Consider the following 24,764-nt stretch of genomic DNA (forward strand, 5'->3'; position numbering starts at 1 on the left):
CTTTTATATTAAAGCTGTACACTTACATTAAATTCATACATTATGGCCCCAATTCAACATTTCAATTCTTAAGCTTTTTAACATACTTTTTTCCTCTTATTTCTTTTGTTGTTGGCCAGATTTTGTACAAATTGACTATAAAAGCTTACACTCTACAGAAGAAAGAGAGACAGAGAGACAGAAAGAGAGGACTTAAGGTACCTTCACACTAAACAACTTTCCAACGAGAACGACAACAATCCGTGGCGTTGCAGCGTCCTGGATAGCGATCTCGTTGTGTTTAACACGCAGCAGCGATCTGGATCCCGCTGTGATATCGCTGGTCGGAGCTAGAAGTCCAGAACTTTATTTGGTGGTCGGATCGGTGTGTATCGTCGTGTTTGACATCAAAAGCAACGATGCCAGCAACGAGCATAGGGGGCGTCGCAGCGTCTCCTTCTAGCCAGGTAGGCGTGTTACATTCCAAATGGAGACGCCCTCAGCCGTGACGGCCTGGGAGGGACCTTGCAGCAGGAACAATGGTAGCTGGGTGTGTCCCCGTCAACACTGATAGGCCACAACAGGATCATCTGTAGCTGCGTTCCGAAATATAAACCGAGACTCTACTCCTTTGCAATCACTTGTGCGTCCTCCTGAATCTACGAGCCTCTCGTGAGCGTCCTGTTTGGAAATCCAGAACTCTGCATTGTCTTCGTTCTCTAGCCTCTCGTGAGCGTCCTGTTTGGAAATCCAGAACTCTGCATCATCTTCATTCTCTAGCCTCTCGTGAGCGTCCTGTTTGGAAATCCAGACCTCTGCATCGTCTTTGTTCACTATCTCTTCCAGCTCATCAACGGTAAGTATATCTTTGTGCTGTTATGCCATGCAGCAATGCTAATTTATGTGTATTGTAAAGTGATGTATACTACATCTCTGCAGAGATCTGTGTGAGCTTGCAAGTTTGTTAACAAATACGCTTTTGCGCTGGCTGGCAGCCACTTTGAACTTTCACTATATGGAAAGGTAAACAAATACATTTTAACGCTGGCTGGCAGCCATTTTGAGCTATTGCTTTATGGATAGTGTATTGTAGAGTGATGTATACTACATCTCTGCAGAGAACTGTTTGAGCTTGCAAGTTTACTTAACAAATATGCTTTAGTGCTGGCTGGCAGCCACTTTGAGCTATTGCTTTATGGATAGTGTATTGTAGAGTGATGTATACTACACCTCTGCAGAGATCTGTTTGAGCTTGCAAGTTTAGTTAACAAATATGCTTTTGCACTGTAGTATTGGCCATTGGTGGTCATTACTGGGTTACAAGGATTTGGTGATGTGGTGTAAGGATGTTAAGATGTTCACCAACAAAATGGCCACTGCCAAATTTAAATTTGCCATCCACAAAGTAGCCACCATTAGAATTAACCCTTTTTCCACCCACAAAATGGCTGCTAACAATAGGAAAAAGCACATGGCCCATCCCATCCACAAAATGGCTGCTAACAATAGGAAAAAAGCACACGGCCCATCCCATCCACAAAATGGCTGCTAACAATAGGAAAAAAGCACACGGCCCATCCCATCCACAAAATGGCTGCTAACAATAAGAAAAAGCACACGGCCCATCCCATCCACAAAATGGCTGCTAACAATAGGAAAAAAGCACACGGCCCATCCCATCCACAAAATGGCTGCTAACAATAGGAAAAAAGCACACGGCCCATCACATCCACAAAATGGCTGCTAACAATAGGAAAAAAGCACATGGCCCATCACATCCACAAAATGGCTGCTAACAATAGGAAAAAAGCACACGGCCCATCCCATCCACAAAATGGCTGCTAACAATAAGAAAAAGCACACGGCCCATCCCATCCACAAAATGGCTGCTAACAATAGGAAAAAAGCACACGGCCCATCCCATCCACAAAATGGCTGCTAACAATAGGAAAAAAGCACACGGCCCATCACATCCACAAAATGGCTGCTAACAATAGGAAAAAAGCACATGGCCCATCACATCCACAAAATGGCTGCTAACAATAGGAAAAAAGCACACGGCCCATCACATCCACAAAATGGCTGCTAACAATAGGAAAAAGCACACGGCCCATCCCATCCACAAAATGGCTGCTAACAGTAGGAAAAAGCACACGGCCCACCCACTTTCCTGCTTGCTGTAACTTAACTATTTCTTTCTTTTTTTCAGATGTCTGTCAACGACCAGGAGTTTGTTCGGGCACTCATCGATATGTACCACTCCCTGCCCTGCTTGTGGAAGATCAAGTCTGCGGATTACAGCAACCGCTACAAGAAAAAAGAAGCGTACGAGAAGCTGGTGGCCCTCTTCAAGCAGCATCCTCCCACTGAGCCGGTGGATGAAAACATTGTGCGGAAGAAGATCCAGGCTCTCCGTACAGTGTACAAAAAAGAATTGAACAAGGTCGAAAAGTCAATAAAGTCTGGGGCCGGAACCGACGACGTCTATGTGCCCAAGTTGTGGTGCTATGACCTGCTGGTGTTCACTCGGGACCAGGAAATCCCTCACCCATGCCACACCGTGACAAGCTTTTGTGCACCATCTGCAGAAGATATCCTGCCCGAGTCTCCTGATTAGCATATAAGTACCCCCTAGCTTCTCTGCTTGTAGCATGCCGTGTGTCTTGTATGTTTATGAGACTGCATGGTTTCCAATAATAATAATTCACGTTTTTCATGTTTAATCCACCAGATAATAACAGTTGCCACTTCCTGTTCGGATAAGTATGTCCAAACAGTCCTTCCCTTCCTTTAAATGCTGTCTTATTTCAAAAGTTTAACATTTATTTAAATTTTGTGTCTTCCGCACATTCGTACAGTATAGCCAGCAAAAGTAGTGCAGCCCAGCTCTGTAAGCTTTGTAACCCCTGTGGTTTGCTACCTAGATAACTGTTCCTCATAGCTTCCCATGGACGGGCATAGAGGTGTTGGGGAGGTGGGGGCTCTTTAGGGCTAATTTGTTTGTATGTTATTGACTTTTTTTTTTCCTGTACTCGCAGGTGCCTCCGCAACAGCTCAAAACACCGTAAGGGAACGATGACCAGACCCCTCAGTCCTCCATAAGCCCGTGTGTCGAGGAGCAGACACGTCCACAGCGGCCATCTCGCAAAAGAAAGGCGACTGCGGGCACACCTGTGGATCTCCTGGAACTGGCTAACATTATTGTGACCCAGCATGCCACAACCCAGCTCACCGGATTCCCATCCTTCATTGTGGAATGGTTAAACAGATTGGATGTTACCCAGCGAACACACACAGAGAGATTAATGTTTGAGGTTTTGAACGCGGCAGCCGCTGACAAACTGAGTGAGACATCAACGGTGACCATCAGCGACCGTCAGCCCAGTGGCCAGTTTTATTGGGGACACCAGCAGGAGCCCATGCACAGCACTCCTGTCCACAGACCTGGCCCACATCATTTGCAGTTCCGGACACCACCTCCGCCCCCTTCTTTTGGTGACTTTTTGCAAGGACCTCCTACGGCCACACACCAGTACAGCGAGATGGACACCTACTATCAACATCTGTAGGGTTCTTGACTTGAAAACAATAGAGACTTCTGTTTCATAAGCTCCATAATCCCCTATGCCTACTCCCCTACACTCACTGCCCGCCGCCCGATCCGTAATCCCCTATGCCTATGCAGCATCAATAGTAAAAATATGTCATGTCAAAAGTAATAAAAAAAACAAAAAAAACACCTGCTATACTCACCCTCCGATGCCTTTCCCGCTCCCGGGACCGCTCCATTGCAAGCGGCAGCTTCCGGTCCCAGGGAAAGGGGGTGGATGGTGAGTATAGCAGGACTTCAACGGGACTTCGGAAGGTGAGTATTAGTGTTGAGCGATACCTTCCGATATCAGAAAATATCGGTATCGGAAAGTATCGGCCGATACCAGCAAAATATCGGATCTCGCCGATACCGATACCCGATACCAATGCAAGTCAATGGGACGAAAATATCGGAATTAAAATAAACCCTTTCTTTCCCTGTAGGTTCATTCTACATGAAGGAAAACAACTAAGAATAATGTAGGATGTATTGGGGGAGGTGGCGGAGACATTAAAGGCATAGAGGTTTAGCCCAATCAAATAGAATAGCAGGAATTTTAATTTTTTTTAAGACGTTCGGAGTTACAAAGATATTGACTATGTTAAGATTTTTTTTTATTTTGTCAGATATTGATGTTTCACTACTTCCACGCCCTTCACCCTCTTTTTTACTTCTCCCACACTTTCTTCTTCATCATCATCAGCATCTTTGACATCAAGTTCTTCTTCACCTTATTCATCTTCTTCTTCATCTTCTACCTATAATTTTTTTTTGTTACATTGTTCATATTCTTTTTATTTAACTATTATTCTTCTTCATATTCAAGTTCTTCATCATATTCTTATTTGTGACAGGCATTCCCGTAGTTGTTATCTATAAAAGTTTGAAGATTACACCTTCCGTTCTGCCTGTCACAAAAGAGTTACATTTGTCCGCGTTCAGTTTGGCCTGCAGCATCAGGCTTTATCCAGGGGCACCACGAGGAGGAACGGACTCACCCCCATACACTGCTTAGTCTTCTTCTGCTTATAATTTAGATAATATCTTTTGATCTGATATTTAGTGTTATGCTTAATGTTCTTCTGCTCTTTGTTCTGCAGCCTCTTGTTCTTCTGCTTCTCGGTCTCCCATGTCGTCGTCGTCTCCAGGGTCATCGACATCTCAGTGGTTGTCGTCTCTGGTGTGGTCGTCATCTTAGGGGTGGTCTTCCGGGTCATCGTCTTTAGGGTCTTGAACTTGGAAATGTAGCAGAAGGTACAAGAAGGCTGAGAAAATGCCGAGAAACAGCTGATGGAACTGGAACTCGGATGGATACCCGAAGGTCCAAGAGCCAATGGAACTACCGAGGACCAGCTGACGTTACTGGAACCCGGTTACTAAGCAGGAGGTACCCGTGCCTGAAAGCACTACCAAGGACCACCTGACGTTGGTGGAACTTGGATACCCAGAGGGAGGCACCTAAGCCAAAGGCTCTGCCCGGAACCAGCTGACGGTACTGGAACCAGGATGGGGAGCAGAAGGTACAAGAGCAAAAGACACTGCCGAGAACCAGCTGACGGTACTGGAACCCGGATGGGTAGCCGAAGGTACAAGAACCAATGGAACTACCGAGGACCAGCTGACGTTACTGGAACCCGGTTACTAAGCAGGAGGTACCCATGCCTGAAAGCACTACCAAGGACCACCTGACGTTGGTGGAACTCGGATACCCAGAAGGAGGCACCTAAGCCAAAGGCTCTACCTGGAACCAGCTGACGGTACTGGAACCAGGATGGGGACCTATTCAAGCTTGTCTTCCTAGAGCCCCAACTAGTGGTGTTGGAGCAAAGGGTCAGCAGGGGGAGCAGAGTGTAGGCCGAAGCCTGCACTGGAGGCATTTGGAGGTCTGTTGTGTCTGCGTGGCGTTTGCAGGACACGATGCCGGCTACACAGCAGGGGAACAGATGGCGTAGCTGAACCCCACTGACACATTGGCGTGTCATGATTCTCAATGGCGAGAGAACATAGCCCAGCATATATGAGAACTAGCTCTTGGAAGATGGAAACTATACTGACCATGAACTAAAACCTGCCGCACAACTAGAAGTAGCCGGGTAGCATGCCTACGTTTTTTTTATCCCTAGATGCCCAGCGCCAGCCGGAGAACTAACTAATCCTGGCAGAGGAAAATACAGTCCTGGCTCACCTCTAGAGAAATTTCCCCAAAAGGCAGACAGAGGCCCCCACATATATTGGCGGTGATTTAAGACGAAATGACAAACGTAGTATGAAAATAGGTTTAGCAAAATCGAGGTCCGCTTACTAGATAGCAGAACGACAGAAAGGGCACTTTCATGGTCAGCTGAAAACCCTATCAAAACACCATCCAGAAATTACTTTAAGACTCTAGCATTAACTCATAACACCAGAGTGGCAATTTCCGATCACAAAAGCTTTCCAGACACAGTAACGAAACAGCAGCTGTGAACTGGAACAAAAAGCAAAAACAAACAAGGACAAAAGTCCAACTTAGCTGAGAGTTGTCTGGTAGCAGGAACATGCACAGAAAGGCTTCTGAATACATTGTTGACCGGCATGAAACTGACAGAGGAGCAAGGTTATATAGCGACTCCCACATCCTGATGGGAGCAGGTGAACAGAGGGGATGATGCACACAAGTTCAATTCCACCAGTGGCCACCGGGGGAGCCCAGAATCCAATTTCACAACAGTACCCCCCCCTCAAGGAGGGGGCACCGAACCCTCACCAGAACCACCAGGGCGATCAGAATGAGCCCTATGAAAGGCACGGACAAGATCGGAGGCATGAACATCAGAGGCAGTGACCCAAGAATTATCCTCCTGACCGTATCCCTTCCATTTGACCAGATACTGGAGTTTCCGTCTGGAAACACGAGAGTCTAAGATCTTTTCCACAACGTACTCCAACTCACCCTCAACCAACACCGGAGCAGGAGGCTCAACGGAAGGCACAACCGGTACCTCATACCTGCGCAATAATGACCGATGAAAAACATTATGAATAGAAAAGGATGCAGGGAGGTCCAAACGGAAGGACACAGGGTTAAGAATCTCCAATATCTTGTACGGGCCGATGAACCGAGGCTTAAACTTAGGAGAAGAGACCCTCATAGGGACAAAACGAGAAGACAACCACACCAAGTCCCCAACACAGAGCCGAGGACCAACACGACGACGGCGGTTGGCAAAAAGCTGAGTCTTCTCCTGGGACAACTTCAAATTGTCCACCACCTGCCCCCAAATCTGATGCAACCTCTCCACCACAGCATCCACTCCAGGACAATCCGAAGATTCCACTTGACCGGAGGAAAATCGAGGATGAAACCCCGAATTACAGAAAAACGGGGACACCAAGGTGGCAGAGCTGGCCCGATTATTGAGGGCGAACTCCGCCAAAGGCAAAAAAGCAACCCAATCATCCTGATCCGCAGACACAAAACACCTCAAATATGTCTCCAAGGTCTGATTAGTCCGCTCGGTCTGGCCATTAGTCTGAGGATGGAAAGCAGACGAAAAAGACAAATCTATGCCCATCCTAGCACAGAATGCCCGCCAAAATCTAGACACGAATTGGGTCCCTCTGTCAGAAACGATATTCTTCGGAATACCATGCAAACGAACAACATTTTGAAAAAACAGAGGAACCAACTCGGAAGAAGAAGGCAACTTAGGCAAGGGAACCAGATGGACCATCTTAGAGAAACGGTCACACACCACCCAGATGACAGACATCTTCTGAGAAACAGGCAGATCCGAAATAAAATCCATCGAGATGTGCGTCCAAGGTCTCTTCGGGATAGGCAAGGGTAACAACAATCCACTAGCCCGAGAACAACAAGGCTTGGCCCGAGCACAAACGTCACAAGACTGCACAAAGCCTCGCACATCTCGTGACAGGGAAGGCCACCAGAAGGACCTTGCCACCAAATCCCTGGTACCAAAAATTCCAGGATGACCTGCCAACGCAGAAGAATGAACCTCAGAGATGACTCTACTGGTCCAATCATCAGGAACAAACAGTCTACCAGGTGGGCAACGATCAGGTCTATCCGCCTGAAACTCCTGCAAGGCCCGCCGCAGGTCTGGAGAAACGGCAGACAATATCACTCCATCCTTAAGGATACCTGTGGGCTCAGAATTACCAGGGGAGTCAGGCTCAAAACTCCTAGAAAGGGCATCCGCCTTAACATTCTTAGAACCCGGTAGGTATGACACCACAAAATTAAACCGAGAGAAAAACAACGACCAGCGCGCCTGTCTAGGATTCAGGCGCCTGGCAGACTCAAGGTAAATTAAATTTTTGTGGTCAGTCAATACCACCACCTGATGTCTGGCCCCCTCAAGCCAGTGACGCCACTCCTCAAAAGCCCACTTCATGGCCAAAAGCTCCCGATTCCCAATATCATAATTCCGCTCGGCGGGCGAAAATTTACGGGAAAAAAAAGCACAAGGTCTCATCACGGAGCAGTCGGAACTTCTCTGCGACAACACCGCCCCAGCTCCGATTTCAGAAGCGTCGACCTCAACCTGAAAAGGAAGAGCAACATCAGGCTGACGTAACACTGGGGCGGAAGAAAAGCGGCGCTTAAGCTCCCGAAAGGCCTCCACAGCATCAGGGGACCAATCAGCAACATCAGCACCCTTCTTAGTCAAATCAGTCAATGGTTTAACAACATCAGAAAAACCAGCAATAAATCGGCGATAAAAGTTAGCAAAGCCCAAAAATTTCTGCAGACTCTTAAGAGAAGAGGGTTGCGTCCAATCACAAATAGCCTGAACCTTGACAGGATCCATCTCGATGGAAGAGGGGGAAAAAATGTATCCCAAGAAGGAAATCTTTTGAACCCCAAAAACGCATTTAGAACCCTTCACACACAAGGAATTAGACCGCAAAACCTGAAAAACCCTCCTTGACCTGCTGGACATGAGAGTCCCAGTCATCCGAAAAAATCAGAATATCATCCAGATACACAATCATAAATTTATCCAAATAATCGCGGAAAATGTCATGCATAAAGGACTGGAAGACTGAAGGGGCATTTGAAAGACCAAAAGGCATCACCAAATACTCAAAATGGCCCTCGGGCGTATTAAATGCGGTTTTCCACTCATCCCCTTGCTTGATTCGCACCAAATTATACGCCCCACGGAGATCAATCTTAGAGAACCACTTGGCCCCCTTTATACGAGCAAACAAATCAGTAAGCAGTTGTAACGGATATTGATATTTAACCGTGATTTTATTCAAAAGTCGATAATCAATACACGGCCTCAAAGAGCCGTCTTTCTTAGACACAAAGAAAAAACCGGCTCCTAAGGGAGATGACGAAGGACGAATATGTCCCTTTTCCAAGGACTCCTTTATATATTCTCGCATAGCAGCGTGTTCAGGCACAGACAGATTAAATAAACAACCCTTAGGGTATTTACTACCCGGAATCAAGTCTATGGCACAATCGCACTCCCGGTGCGGAGGTAGTGAACCAAGCTTGGGTTCTTCAAAAACGTCACGAAAGTCAGACAAGAATTCAGGAATCTCAGAGGGAATAGATGATGAAATGGAAACCAAAGGTACGTCCCCATGAGTCCCTTTACATCCCCAGCTTAACACAGACATAGCTTTCCAGTCGAGGACTGGGTTATGAGATTGCAGCCATGGCAATCCTAGCACCAAAACATCATGTAGATTATACAGCACCAGAAAGCGAATAATCTCCTGGTGATCCGGATTAACACGCATAGTCACTTGTGTCCAGTATTGTGGTTTATTACTAGCCAATGGGGTGGAGTCAATCCCTTTCAGAGGTATCGGAGCCTCCAATGGCTCCAAATCATACCCACAGCGTTTGGCAAAGGACCAATCCATAAGACTCAAAGCGGCGCCAGAGTCGACATAGGCGTCCGCGGTAATAGATGATAAAGAACAAATCAGGGTCACAGATAGAATAAACTTAGACTGTAAAGTGCTAATTGAAACAGACTTGTCAGGCTTCTTAGTACGCTTAGAGCATGCTGATATAACATGAGTTGAATCACCACAATAGAAGCACAACCCATTTTTTCGTCTAAAATTCTGCCGCTCGCTTCTGGACAGAATTCTATCACATTGCATATTTTCTGGCGTTTTCTCAGTAGACACCGCCAAATGGTGCACAGGTTTGCGCTCCCGCAGACGCCTATCGATCTGAATAGCCATCGTCATGGACTCATTCAGACCCGCAGGCACAGGGAACCCCACCATAACATCCTTAATGGCATCAGAGAGACCTTCTCTGAAAATCGCCGCCAGGGCGCACTCATTCCACTGAGTAAGCACAGACCATTTGCGGAATTTTTGGCAGTATATTTCAGCTTCATCTTGCCCCTGAGATAGGGACATCAAGGCCTTTTCCACCTGGAGCTCTAAATGAGGTTCCTCATAAAGCAACCCCAAGGCCAGAAAAAACGCATCCACATTGAGCAACGCAGGATCCCCTGGTGCCAATGCAAAAGCCCAGTCTTGAGGGTCGCCCCGGAGCAAGGAAATTACAATCCTGACCTGCTGTGCAGGGTCTCCGGCAGAGCGAGACCTCAGGGACAAAAACAATTTGCAATTATTTTTAAAATTTTGAAAGTGAGATCTATTCCCTGAGAAGAATTCGGGCAAAGGAATTCTAGGCTCAGACATAGGTGCATAAACAACAAAATCTTGCAAATTTTGTACTTTCGTGGCAAGATTATTCAAACCTGTAGCTACACTCTGAAGATCCATTTCAAACAGGTGAACACAGAGCCATTCAAGGATTAGAAGGAGAGAAAGAGAGGGAGGCTGCAGTATAGGCAGACTAGCAAGTGATTCAATTATGAGCACACTCAGAACTAGAGGGAAAAAAAAAATAAAATTGTAGCAGACTTCTTTTTTCTCTCCTTTCTCAGCAGTAATTTAACCCTTTTTTGGCCGGTCAAACTGTCATGATTCTCAATGGCGAGAGAACATAGCCCAGCATATATGAGAACTAGCTCTTGGAAGATGGAAACTATACTGACCATGAACTAAAACCTGCCGCACAACTAGAAGTAGCCGGGTAGCATGCCTACGTTTTTTTTATCCCTAGATGCCCAGCGCCAGCCGGAGAACTAACTAATCCTGGCAGAGGAAAATACAGTCCTGGCTCACCTCTAGAGAAATTTCCCCAAAAGGCAGACAGAGGCCCCCACATATATTGGCGGTGATTTAAGACGAAATGACAAACGTAGTATGAAAATAGGTTTAGCAAAATCGAGGTCCGCTTACTAGATAGCAGAAAGACAGAAAGGGCACTTTCATGGTCAGCTGAAAACCCTATCAAAATACCATCCAGAAATTACTTTAAGACTCTAGCATTAACTCATAACACCAGAGTGGCAATTTCCGATCACAAAAGCTTTCCAGACACAGTAACGAAACAGCAGCTGTGAACTGGAACAAAAAGCAAAAACAAACAAGGACAAAAGTCCAACTTAGCTGAGAGTTGTCTGGTAGCAGGAACATGCACAGAAAGGCTTCTGAATACATTGTTGACCGGCATGAAACTGACAGAGGAGCAAGGTTATATAGCGACTCCCACATCCTGATGGGAGCAGGTGAACAGAGGGGATGATGCACACAAGTTCAATTCCACCAGTGGCCACCGGGGGAGCCCAGAATCCAATTTCACAACATTGGCGGGTGTTTTTCTCTGTGCAGCCAGCACTTCCGGGCACCAACTGGCGGTGTTAGAGCCCAGGGTCAGCAGGAGGAGCAGAGGGAGCAGAGTGTAGGCCAAACCCTGCAGTGGCGGCAGTTTTAGGTCTGTTGTGTCTGCGTGGCGTTTGCAGGACACGTTGCCGGCTACACAGCAGGGGAACAGCTGGCGTTGCTGAACCCCAGTGACACATTGACGGGTGTTTTTCTCTGTGCAGCCAGCACTTCCGGGCACTGACTGGCAGTGTTAGAGCCCAGGCTCTGCAGGAGGAGCAGAGTGTAGGCCGAAGCCTAATTGAACCAATTTTAAAGGTAACCTTTAACCCCCCCCCTCAGGTGTTACAAACTAGAAGAGCCACACCTTGTGCAGCTGTAATACTGCACAAGTGAAAGGTTGCTCTTTAAGTTTTGAAACTTGCAGATGCTGAACGAAACACGTATAAAATGTAGCCCCTTATACAGTCAAACTGTCTTGGAGGCGTGACTTTCCTTCTTAATGAGACGCAGCACAGCTGTCAAAAATCCCACCTTGGTGCTGGGCGCAGTCTCCTGAGCGTCGTTATTAGCTGTACAGGATATATGCATATTAGTCCAAAATATATGTGAACACATTCAAGATAACATGAAACACACGGAGGCCTGCCAATGAAATTAAGCAAGCCACCAGAATGTATAGTTCAAAAAATGTTAGAAAACCTTTATTAATACAACATTAGTAAAAACCCAATATTGGTGCAAAACCAATCAACATATAAAAATGCCTCCGATCATAATGAACAGGGCTCGAACAAACCCCCACATAATGCCTAATTTACTAACACACATCTAGTGACTAGTGTTGAGCGATACCGTCCGATACTTGAAAGTATCGGTATCGGAAAGTATCGGCCGATACCGGCAAAGTATCGGATCCAATCCGATACCGATACCCGATACCAATACAAGTCAATGGGACTCAAGTATCGGACGGTATTCCTGATGGTTCCCAGGGTCTGAAGGAGAGGAAACTCTCCTTCAGGCCCTGGGAACCATATTAATGTGTAAAAGAAAGAATTAAAATAAAAAATATTGCTATACTCACCTCTCCGAGGGAACCGGCAGCGTTGTTTGCTTAAAATTCACGCTTTTCTTTCCTTACGTGAAGTCCCGGCTTTGTGATTGGTTGCGTCGCAGTCACATGGGCGACGCAACCAATCACAGCAAGCCGTGACGTAATTTCAGGTCCTTAAGGATTTTAAAATTGCGTCCCGGCTTTGTGATTGGTTGCGTCGCAGTCACATGGGCGACGCAACCAATCACAGCAAGCCGTGATGTAATTTCAGGCCCTTAAGGATTTTAAAATTACGTCCCGGCTTTGTGATTGGTTGCGTCGCAGTCACATGGGCGACGCAATCAATCACAAGCCGTGACGTCACGGGAGGCTGGACACGCGCGCATTTTAAAATGCGCGCTTGTGCAGCCTCCCGTGACGTCCTGGCTAGTGATTGGTTGCATCGCGGTCAACCAATCACAAGCCGGGAGGCTGGACACGCGCGCATTTTAAAATGCGCGCTTGTCCAGCCTCCCGTGACGTCCCGGCTTGTGATTGGTTGCGTCGCGGTCAACCAATCACAAGCCGGGAGGCTGGACACGCGCGCATTTTAAAATGCGCGCATGTCCAGCCTCCCGGCTTGTGATTGGTTGACCGCGACGCAACCAATCACAAGCCGGGACGTCACAGGAGGCTGGACAAGCGCGCATTTTAAAATGCGCGCGTGTCCAGGCTCCCGGCTTGTGATTGGTTGACCGCGACGCAACCAATCACAAGCCGGGACGTCACGGGAGGCTGGACAAGCGCGCATTTTAAAATGCGCGCGTGTCCAGCCTCCCGGCTTGTGATTGGTTGACCGCGACGCAACCAATCACAAGCCGGGACGTCACGGGAGGCTGGACAAGCGCGCATTTTAAAATGTGCGCGTGTCCAGCCTCCCGTGACGTCACGGCTTGTGATTGGTTGCGTCGCCCATGTGACTGCGACGCAACCAATCACAAAGCCGGGACGTAATTTTAAAATCCTTAAGGGCCTGAAATTACGTCACGGCTTGCTGTGATTGGTTGCGTCGCCCATGTGACTGCGACGCAACCAATCACAAAGCCGGGACGTAATTTTAAAATCCTTAAGGACCTGAAATTACGTCACGGCTTGCTGTGATTGGTTGCGTCGCCCATGTGACTGCGACGCAACCAATCACAAGCCGGGACTTCACGTAAAGGAAAGAAAAGCGCGAATTTTAAACAAAGAACGCTGCCGCTTCCCTCGGTAAGGTGCAGGCTGCGTCGGAGAGGTGAGTATAGCAATATTTTTTATTTTAATTCTCTCTTTTACACATTTTTACATTAATGTTGTTTCGATACCGATACCCGATACCACAAAAGTATCGGATCTCGGTATCGGAATTCCGATACCCGCAAGTATCGGCCTATACCCGATACTTGCGGTATCGGAATGCTCAACACTACTAGTGACTGTTATAATGGCAATGGTAAAAATACTCAAGGAGATAGATGTAAGACCATGAAGTATATTATTATTATAAGTGTGCCACATGTATCGACCATAAGTACACAGGGCTCAAGCATATAAAGTGTTACACTAGTAACTAACTAAAATGCCAAATGGAAAATGGCCGCAGGAAAACAAGTGGTGACACCATATGTGGCTACTCAAGACAATCTCCTATCACATTTACCAAAGTGGAAGTTGCACGAGACCTGCTGAATCCCCAACGCGCGTTTCAAAATGAATTCTTCTTCCGGGGGTATGTGACAAGGAGGGAAAAGGGAAGTCTATATAAATACCGAACAGCCAATCAAAGCCCACATGTAATCATTATAAAGACGCCCATTGTGACATCACAAGCCCACGTGGGGCCGTTACCAAGATACATAGCAACGCTATCAAGAGTCATATAAAGTGCGCAATTGCGGAAGTGCCTCGGCATAGGAAAAATTGCCGTAATGAAATCATGAATTAGTGTAATTAGATACATTATTGGGAATGGGCACCGCAAAAGTATGGCCTCAACGGCACTGAAATAATAGAATCAAAAAACGAGCGGCGCTATAGATAACGCCCACTGTGACATCATAAGATCACATGGGACCGTTGCTGGGATACATGGCAACGCTACTCAACTTCAGTAATATGCTCAATAGCGAGAGTACCCTATCCTAAAAAGAAAAGTGCCTGTTAAATAAGTGAAAATAAATGCTTACTAGGCGTGACTTTCCTACTTAATGAGGCGCAGCACAGCTGTCAAGAATCCCACCTTGGTGCTGGGCCCAGCCTCCTGAGCGTCGTTATTAGCTGTACAGGAGTCTGCACTGTTGTGTTATCCCTTGGCCATGAGCTGTTAGTGCTGCCCGTCTTCTGACATCATTTCATGTCAGCTGGTGCGGTTCGCGATGCCCATGAATCACAGCCCCGCAGTGTCTTTTCATTAATTCACACTGCGGGTCTGGGATTCATGGCCTTGCGCAGTCAATATGTTCGCCTCTCACTCGTATCCTTACACCTGCTACAGACTGTGTGGCGTCAGCTGATCCCTTATCGCATGCCACGGCCATGAAGCCGTACAGTCTGAAGAAGGCGGAAGGAGATGAGTGACAGGCAAAGATATGCACTGCTCATGCCCGTCAATCACACCCTCGCAGTCAAAATAAATAAGACACCGAGGGGCGCTGTGTCGGGCAGGGTGGCCGCAGAGGCACAGCCAGCCAACCAATGATGTCAGAAGACGGGCAGCGCTACCAAGGGGGTTGCAGCGTGTCATTACAAAGGAAAGTCACACCTCAGGGACGGTTTAATGGTATCAGGGGACACATTTTAAACGTGTTGCGTTCGGTGTGTGCAAGGAGAATAACTTAATGAGCCACCTTGTACAAATGCAGCATTACTGCTGTACAAGGTGGCTGTTATACATGCCAATGCCTGGGGGGGGACAGGTTCCCTTCAATTTCAGTTCTTGTGTCTGCGTGGAGTTTGCAGGACACGATGCCGGCTACACAGCAGGGGAACAGCTGGCGTTGCTGAACCCCATTGACACATTGGCGGGTGTTTTTCTCTGTGCAGCCAGCACTTCCGGGCACCAACTGGCGGTGTTAGAGCCCAGGGTCAGCAGGAGGAGAAGAGGGAGCAGAGTGTAGGGCGAAGCCTGCACTCGTGGCAGTTTTAGGTCTGTTGTGTCTGTGTGGCGTTTGCAGGACACGTTGCCGGCTACACAGCAGGGGCACAGCTGGCATTGCTGAACCCCACTGACACATTGACAGGTGTTTTTCTCTGAGCAGCCAGCACTTCCGGGCACCAACTGGCGGTGTTAGAGCCCAGGCTCTGCAGGAGGAGCAGAGTGTAGGCCGAAGCCTAATTTAGCCAATTTTAAAGGTAACTTTTAACCCCCCCTCAGGTGTAACAAACTAGAAGAGCCACAGCTTGGGTAGCAGTAATGCTGCACAAGTCAAAGGTTGCTCTTTTAATTTTGCTCCTTGCACACGCTGAAAGAAACACGTATAACATTTAGCCCCTTATACAGTCAAACTGTCTTGGAGGCGGGAGTTTCCTTCTTAATGAGATGCAGCACAGCTGTCAAAAATCCCACCTTGGTGCTGGGTGCAGCCTCCTGAGCATCGTTATTTGCTGTACAGGAGTCTGCGCTGTCGTGTTATCCCTCGGCCATGCACTGTTAGCGCTGCCCGGCTTCTGACATCATTCCATGTCGGCTGGTGCGGTTCGCGATGCCCATGAATCCCAGCCCCACAGTGTCTTTTCAGTAATTCACACTGCGGGGCTGGGATTCATGGCCTTGCGCAGTCAATATGTTCGCCTCTCACTCGTGTCCTTACACCTGCTACAGACTGTGCGGTGTCAGCTGATCCCTTATCGCTTGCCACGGCCATGAAGCCGTACAGTCTGAAGAAGGCGGAAGGAGATGAGTGACAGGCGAAGATATGCACCGCTCATTCCCATAAATCACACACTCGCAGTCTAAATAAATAAGACACCGAGGGGTGTTGTGTCGGGCAGGGCGACCGCAGAGGCGCAGCCAGCCAAACAATGATGTCAGAAGAAGGGCTGCGCCACCAAGGGGGTCGCTGCGTGTCATTACAAAGGAAAGTCACACCTCAGGGACGTTTTAATGGTCTCGGGGGACACATTTTATACGTGTTGAGTTCGACGTGTGCAAGGACAATAACTGAATGAGCCACCTTGTACAAATGCAGCATTACTGCTGCACAAGGTGGCTGTTATACATACAAACACCTGGGGGGTACAGGTTCCCTTCAATTTCAGTTGTTGTGTCTGCGTGGCGTTTGCAGGACACGATGCCGGCTACACAGCAGGGGAACAGCTGGCGTTACTGAACCCCACTGACACATTGGCTGGTGTTTTTCTCTGTGGAGCCAGCACTTCCGGGCACCAACTGACGGTGTTAGAGCCCAGGGTCAGCAGGAGGAGAGGGAGCAGAGTGTAGGCCGAAGCCTGCACTGGCGGCAGCTTAGTGTCTGCGTGGCGTTTGCAGGACACGTTGCCGGCTACACAGCAGGGGAACAGCTGGTGTTGCTGAACCCCACTGACACATTGGCGGGTGTTTTTCTCTGTGCAGCTAGCACTTCCGGGCGCCAACTGGTGGTGTTAGAGGCCAGGGACAGCAGGAGGAGAGGAAGCAGAGTGTAGGCCGAAGCCTAATTGAACCAATTTTAAAGGTTACCTTTAACCCTTCCTCAGGTGTACAAACTAGAAGAGCCACACCTTGTGCAGCTCTAATGCTGCACAAGTCAAAGGTTGCTCTATAAGTTTTGAATCTTGCAGACGCTGAATGAAACACGTATAACATTTAGCCCCTTATACAGTCAAACTGTCTTGAAGGCGTGACTTTCCTTCTTAATGAGGCGCAGCACAGCTGTCAAGAATCCCACCTTGGTGCTGGGCCCAGCCTCCTGAGCGTCGTTATTAGCTGTACAGGAGTCTGCGCTGTCGTGTTATCCCTTGGCCATGAGCTGTTAGCGCTGCCCATCTTCTGACATCATTTCATGTCGGCCGGTGTGGTTCGCGTTGACCATGAATTTCAGCCCTGCAGTATCTTTTCCTTAATTCACACTGTGAGGCTGGGATTCATGGCCTTGCGCAGTACACATGTTTGCCTCTCACTCGTGTCCTTACACCTGCTACAGACTGTGCGGCGTCAGCTGATCCCTTATCGCATGCCACGGCCATGAAGCCATACAGTCTGAAGAAGGTGGAAGGAGATGAGTGACAGGCGAAGATATGCACTGCTCATGCCCGTCAATCAAACCCTCGCAGTCAAAATAAATAAGACACCGAGGGGCGTTGTGTCGGGCAGGGTGGCCGCAGAGGCGCAGCCAGCCAAACAATGATGTCAGAAGACGGGCAGCGCTACCAAGGGGGTTGCAGCGTGTCATTACAAAGGAAAGTCACACCTCAGGGACGGTTTAATGGTCTCAGGGGACACATTTTAGACGTGTTGCGTTCGGCGTGTGCAAGGAGAGTAACTTAATGAGCCACCTTGTACAAATGCAGCATTACTGCAGTACAAGGTGGCTGTTATACATGGCAACGCCGGGGGGGGGGCAGGTTCCCTTCAATTTCAGTACTTATGTCTGCATGGCGTTTGCAGGTCACGATGCCGGCTACACAGCAGGGGAACAGATGGCGTTGCTGAACCCCACTGACACATTGGCGGGTGTTTTTCTCTGTGCAGCTAGCACTTCCGGGTGCCAACTGGCGGTGTTAGAGCCCAGGGACAGCAGGATGAGAGGGAGCAGAGTGTAGGCCGAAGCCTGCACTGGCGGCAGCTTTGTGTCTGTGTGGCGTTTGCAGGACATGTTGCCGGCTACACAGCAGGGGAACAGCTGGCGTTGCTGAACCCCACTGACACATTGGCGGGTGTTTTTCTCTGTGCAGCTAGCACTTCCGGGCACCAACTGGCGGTGTTAGAGCCCAGGGTCAGCAGGAGGAGAGGGAGCATAGTGTTGGCCGAAGCCTGCACTGGCGGCAGCTTTGTGTCTGCGTGGCGTTTGCAGGACACGTTGCCGGCTACACAGCAGGGGAACAGCTGGCGTTGCTAAACCCCACTGACACATTGGCGGGTGTTTTTCTCTGTGCAGCTAGCACTTCCGGGCGCCAACTGGCGGTGTTAGAGCCCAGGTCAGCAGGAGGAGAGGGAGCAGAGTGTAGGCCGAAGCCTGCACTGGCGGCAGCTTTGTGTCTGTGTGGCGTTTGCAGGACACATTGCCGGCTACACAGCAGGGGAGCAGCTGATGTTACTGAACCCCAATAACAGAGGAGCGACTGTTGACTGTGCGGACAGCACTTCCTGGCACCAACTAGCGGTGTTGGAGCCCAGGGACAGCAGGAGGAGCAGATAGGAGGTATTGCAGCACACATAGCAGGGGAGCAGCTGACGTTACTGAACCCCAATAACAGAGGAGCGACTGTTGACTATGCGGACAGCACTTCCAGGCACCAACAAGCGCTTGAAAGACCTTAGGTGACGTCACTGCTTTGTGATTGGTGGCGTAGCGGTCACGCGACCGCTACGCGACCAATCAGAAGCTGCGGACGTCTTCTAAGGTATTTCAAGCGCTTGAAAGACCTTAGGGCGCCGTGACGTCATCTAAGGCACTTCAAGCGCGCATTCTTAGGTACAACGGCTCTTGGTTACGGCGGTAAGGTCCGGGCTGCGTCGGAGAGGTGAGTATATCCCTATTTTTTATTTTAATTCTTTCTTTTACACATTGATATGGATCCCAGGGCCTAAAGGAGAGTTTCCTCTCCTTCAGACCCTGGGAACCATACAGGATACCATCCGATACTTGGTGTCCCATTGACTTGTATTGGTATCGGGTATCGGTATCGGATTAGATCCGATACTTTGCCGGTATCGGCCGATACTTTCCGATACCGATACTTTCAAGTATCGGACGGTATCGCTCAACACTACTGTTGACTGTGCAGACAGCACTTCCAGGCACCAACTAGCGGTGTTGGAGCCCAGGGACAGCAGGAGGAGCAGATAGGAGGTATTGCAGCACACACAGCAGGGGAGCAGCTGACATTACTGAACCCCAATAACAGAGGAGCGACAGTTGACTGTGCAGACAGCACTTCCAGGCACCAACTAGCAGTGTTGGAGCCCAGGGACAGCAGGAGGAGCAGATAGGAGGTATTGCAGCACACACAGCAGGGGAGCAGATGACGTTACTGAACCCCAATAACAGAGGAGCGACTGTTGACTGTGCGGACAGCACTTCCAGGCACCAACTAGCAGTGTTGGAGCCCAGGGACAGCAGGAGGAGCAGATAGGAGGTATTGCAGCACACACAGCAGGGGAGCAGCTGACGTTACTGAACCCCAATAACAGAGGAGCGACAGTTGACTGTGCAGACAGCACTTCCAGGCACCAACTAGCAGTGTTGGAGCCCAGGGACAGCAGGAGGAGCACATAGGAGGTATTGCAGCACACACAGCAGGGGAGCAGATGACGTTACTGAACCCCAATAACAGAGGAGTGACTGTTGACTGTGCGGACAGCACTTCCAGGCACCAACTAGCGGTGTTGGAGCCCAGGGACAGCAGGAGGAGCAGATAGGAGGTATTGCAGCACACACAGCAGGGGAGCAGCTGACGTTACTGAACCCCAATAACAGAGGAGCGACTGTTGACTGTGCGGACAGCACTTCCAGGCACCAACTAGCGGTGTTGGAGCCCAGGGACAGCAGGAGGAGCAGATAGGAGGTATTGCAGCACACACAGCAGGGGAGCAGCTGACGTTACTGAACCCCAATAACAGAGGAGCGACTGTTGACTGTGCGGACAGCACTTCCAGGCACCAACTAGTGGTGTTGGAGCCCAGGGACAGCAGGAGGAGCAGAGGAACACCGTCTAGGCCGAAGCGTGATTGGAGCAAGTCGAAAGGGAACCTTTAACCCCCCCCAAAGGCGTTTGTAGCTGAAAGAGCCAGCTTTTGCATCACAAAGGATGCCAAAAGAAAAGGTGGCTCTTTTCATTATGCTCCTTGCAAACACAGAACTAAACACTTATAAAATGTGTCCCCTGATACCGTGAGACCGTCCCGGAGGTGGGACTTTCCTTTGTAATGTGACGCAGCACAGCCGTCATTCCTACCCCCTTGGTGCCATGTGCCGCCTCCTCAGCGTTGTTTGATTCTGTCCCGGAGCCAGTGCTGTTATGTTATCCCTTGGCCAGGCGCACTTAGCGCTGCCCGTCTTCTGACATAATTTGGTGTCAGGCTGGCTGCGCCTGTGCGGCCGCGCTGGCCAAGATCCCGCCTCTCAGTGTCGTCTAATGTAATCCCACCGCGGGCCTGGGATCCGTGGCCATGCGCAGTGCATATCCTCGCCTCTCACTCCCCTCCCTCCGGCTTCTTCAGACTGTGCGGTGTCATGGCCGTGGCATGCTATTAGGGATCAGCTGACAGTGCACAGTCTGAAGAAGGCGGAGGGAGATGAGTGACAGCCTGAGGTGAAGATATGCACTGCGCATGCCCATGGATCCCAGGCCTGCAGTGTGATTAAATCAGAAGACACTGCGAGGCGGGATCTCGGCCAGCGCGGCCGCACAGGCACAGCCAGCCTGACACAAAATAATGTCAGAAGACGGGCAGCGCTAAGTGCGCCTGGCCAAGGGATAACATAACAGCACTGGCTCCGGTGTTGTGAATTTACCTTTTGGCTCCCTCTAGTGGCTACTAGTGATTTTACTCTGGGTATGTCTATCATCCCTTGTATGCTCACCTGGGTCGTTAGGTCAGGGGTGTTGCTATATAAGCTCCCTGGACCTTCAGTTCAATGCCTGGCAACGTTGATATCAGAGCTAATCTGTAGTGCTCTTGTCTACTGATCCTGGTTCCTGCGTGATTAAGCTAAGTCCGCTTTCTTGCTTTTTGCTATTTGTTTTTGTTTGCATTTTTGTCCAGCTTGTTCATTATCTGTATCCTTTCCTTGCTGGAAGCTCTAGGGAGGCTGGAGTTCTCCCCCCGGCCGTTAGACGGTTCGGGGGTTCTTGAATCTCCAGTGTGGAATTTTGTTAGGGTTTTTGTTGACCATATAAGTTATCTTACTACATTCTGCTATTAGTAAGCGGGCCTCTCTTTGCTAAACCTAGTTCATCTCTGTGTTTGTCATTTCCTCTTACCTCACCGTTATTATTTGTGGGGGGCTTGTATCCTACTTTTGGGGTCTATTCTCTGGAGGCAAGAGAGGTCTTTGTTTTCCTCTTCTAGGGGTAGTTAGTCCTCCGGCTGGCGCGAGACATCTAGCGACCAACGTAGGCATGTTCCCCGGCTACTTCTAGTGTTGGCGTTAGGAGTAGATATATGGTCAACCCAGTTACCACTGCCCTATGAGCTGGATTTTTGTACTTCGCAGACTTGCTGATATCTCTGAGACCCTCGCCATTGGGGTCATAACAGTTTGCCAGGCCCGTATTAAATGTTAAATGCATTGCAGAAGCGGGATTATAAGAAAGAAAGTTCTGAGTTTTTTTTTCTCTCTCTCATTTTTTTTTTCTTTTCCCCTTTAACTCTGAGTGGCTTGTGTTTGCTGCCGTGGAGGCTTTCCAGGAGCTGAAACGCCGGTTTACTTCGGCGCCTGTTTTGTGCCAGCCTGACGTCTCACTTCCCTTTCAGGTTGAGGTGGATGCTTCGGAGATTGGGGCAGGGGCCGTTTTGTCGCAGAGAGGCCCTGGTTGCTCTACTATGAGACCTTGTGCCTTTTTCTCTAGGAAGTTTTCGCCGGCAGAGCGAAATTATGATGTGGGCAATCGGGAGTTGTTGGCCATGAAGTGGGCATTTGAGGAGTGGCGTCATTGGCTCGAGGGTGCTAAGCATCGTGTGGTGGTCTTGACTGATCACAAAAATTTGATGTATCTCGAGTCTGCTAAACGCCTGAATCCTAGACAGGCCCGCTGGTCATTGTTTTTCTCCTGTTTTGACTTTGTGGTCTCGTATTTACCAGGTTCTAAGAATGTGAAGGCCGATGCTCTGTCTAGGAGCTTTGTGCCTGATGCTCCTGGAGTCGCTGAACCTGAGGGTATTCTTAAGGAAGGAGTTATCTTGTCAGCTATTTCTCCAGATCTGCGACGTGTGTTGCAGAGATTTCAGGCTGGTAGGCCTGACTCTTGTCCACCTGACAGATTGTTTGTGCCTGCTAAATGGACCAGCAGAGTCATTTCCGAGGTTCATTCCTCAGTGTTGGCAGGGCACCCGGGAATTTTTGGCGCCAGAGATCTGGTGGCCAGGTCCTTTTGGTGGCCTTCCTTGTCAAGGGATGTGCGGACATTTGTTCAGTCCTGTGGTACTTGTGCTCGAGCTAAGCCTTGCTGTTCTCGTGCCAGCGGGTTGCTCTTGCCCTTGCCTGTCCCGAAGAGACCTTGGACACACATCTCTATGGATTTCATTTCGGATCTTCCGGTGTCTAAGGGCATGTCTGTCATCTGGGTGATATGTGATCGTTTCTCCAAGATGGTCCATCTGGTTCCTTTGCCTAAGCTGCCTTCCTCTTCTGATCTGGTTCCTGTGTTCTTCCAGAACGTGGTTCGTTTGCACGGCATTCCTGAGAATATTGTGTCGGACAGAGGATCCCAGTTTGTTTCCAGGTTCTGGCGATCCTTTTGTGGTAGGATGGGCATTGATTTATCGTTTTCCTCCGCTTTTCATCCACAGACTAACGGACAAACGGAACGAACTAATCAGACTCTGGAGGCGTATTTGAGGTGTTTTGTCTCTTCTGATCAGGATGATTGGGTGACCTTCTTGCCGTTGGCTGAATTTGCCCTTAATAATCGGGCTAGTTCTGCCACCTTGGTTTCGCCATTTTTCTGCAACTCCGGTTTCCATCCTCGTTTTTCCTCGGGACATGTGGAGCCTTCTGACTGTCCTGGAGTGGATTCTGTGGTGGATAGGTTGCAGCGGATCTGGAATCATGTGGTGGACAACTTGAAGTTGTCACAGGAGAAGGCTCAGCGTTTTGCCAACCGCCGCCGCGGTGTGGGTCCCCGACTTCGTGTTGGGGATTTGGTATGGCTGTCTTCTCGATTTGTTCCTATGAAGGTCTCCTCTCCCAAATTTAAGCCTCGATTCATTGGTCCTTACAGGATATTGGAGATCCTTAATCCTGTGTCCTTTCGCCTGGATCTTCCGGTGTCGTTTGCCATTCACAACGTATTTCATAGGTCCTTGTTGCGGCGGTACGTTGTGCCTGTGGTTCCTTCTGCTGAGCCTCCTGCTCCGGTGTTGGTTGAGGGCGAGTTGGAGTACGTGGTGGAGAAGATCTTAGATTCTCGTCTCTCCAGGCGGAGGCTTCAGTACCTGGTCAAGTGGAAGGGCTATGGTCAGGAGGATAATTCCTGGGTGGTCGCCTCTGATGTGCATGCGGCCGATTTAGTTCGTGCCTTTCACGCCGCTCATCCTGATCGCCCTGGTGGTCTTGGTGAGGGTTCGGTGACCCCTCACTAAGGGGGGGGGTACTGTTGTGAATTTACCTTTTGGCTCCCTCTAGTGGCTACTAGTGATTTTACTCTGGGTATGTCTATCATCCCTTGTATGCTCACCTGGGTCGTTAGGTCAGGGGTGTTGCTATATAAGCTCCCTGGACCTTCAGTTCAATGCCTGGCAACATTGATATCAGAGCTAATCTGTAGTGCTCTTGTCTACTGATCCTGGTTCCTGCGTGATTAAGCTAAGTCCGCTTTCTTGCTTTTTGCTATTTGTTTTTGTTTGCATTTTTGTCCAGCTTGTTCATTATCTGTATCCTTTCCTTGCTGGAAGCTCTAGGGAGGCTGGAGTTCTCCCCCCGGCCGTTAGACGGTTCGGGGGTTCTTGAATCTCCAGTGTGGAATTTTGTTAGGGTTTTTGTTGACCATATAAGTTATCTTACTACATTCTGCTATTAGTAAGCGGGCCTCTCTTTGCTAAACCTAGTTCATCTCTGTGTTTGTCATTTCCTCTTACCTCACCGTTATTATTTGTGGGGGGCTTGTATCCTACTTTTGGGGTCTATTCTCTGGAGGCAAGAGAGGTCTTTGTTTTCCTCTTCTAGGGGTAGTTAGTCCTCCGGCTGGCGCGAGACATCTAGCGACCAACGTAGGCATGTTCCCTGGCTACTTCTAGTGTTGGCGTTAGGAGTAGATATATGGTCAACCCAGTTACCACTGCCCTATGAGCTGGATTTTTGTACTTCGCAGACTTGCTGATATCTCTGAGACCCTCGCCATTGGGGTCATAACACTCCGGGACAGAATCAAACAACGCTGAGGAGGCGGCGCACGGCGCTAAGGGGGTAGGAATGACGGCTGTGCTGCGTCACATTACAAAGGAAAGTCCCACCTCCGGGATGGTTTTACGGTATCAGTGGACACACTTTAAAAGTGTTAAGTTCTGAGTGTGCAAGGAGCTAA

This window comes from Ranitomeya variabilis, chromosome 4, assembly GCF_051348905.1.
Source record: "Ranitomeya variabilis isolate aRanVar5 chromosome 4, aRanVar5.hap1, whole genome shotgun sequence".
Taxonomy (NCBI): domain Eukaryota; kingdom Metazoa; phylum Chordata; class Amphibia; order Anura; family Dendrobatidae; genus Ranitomeya; species Ranitomeya variabilis.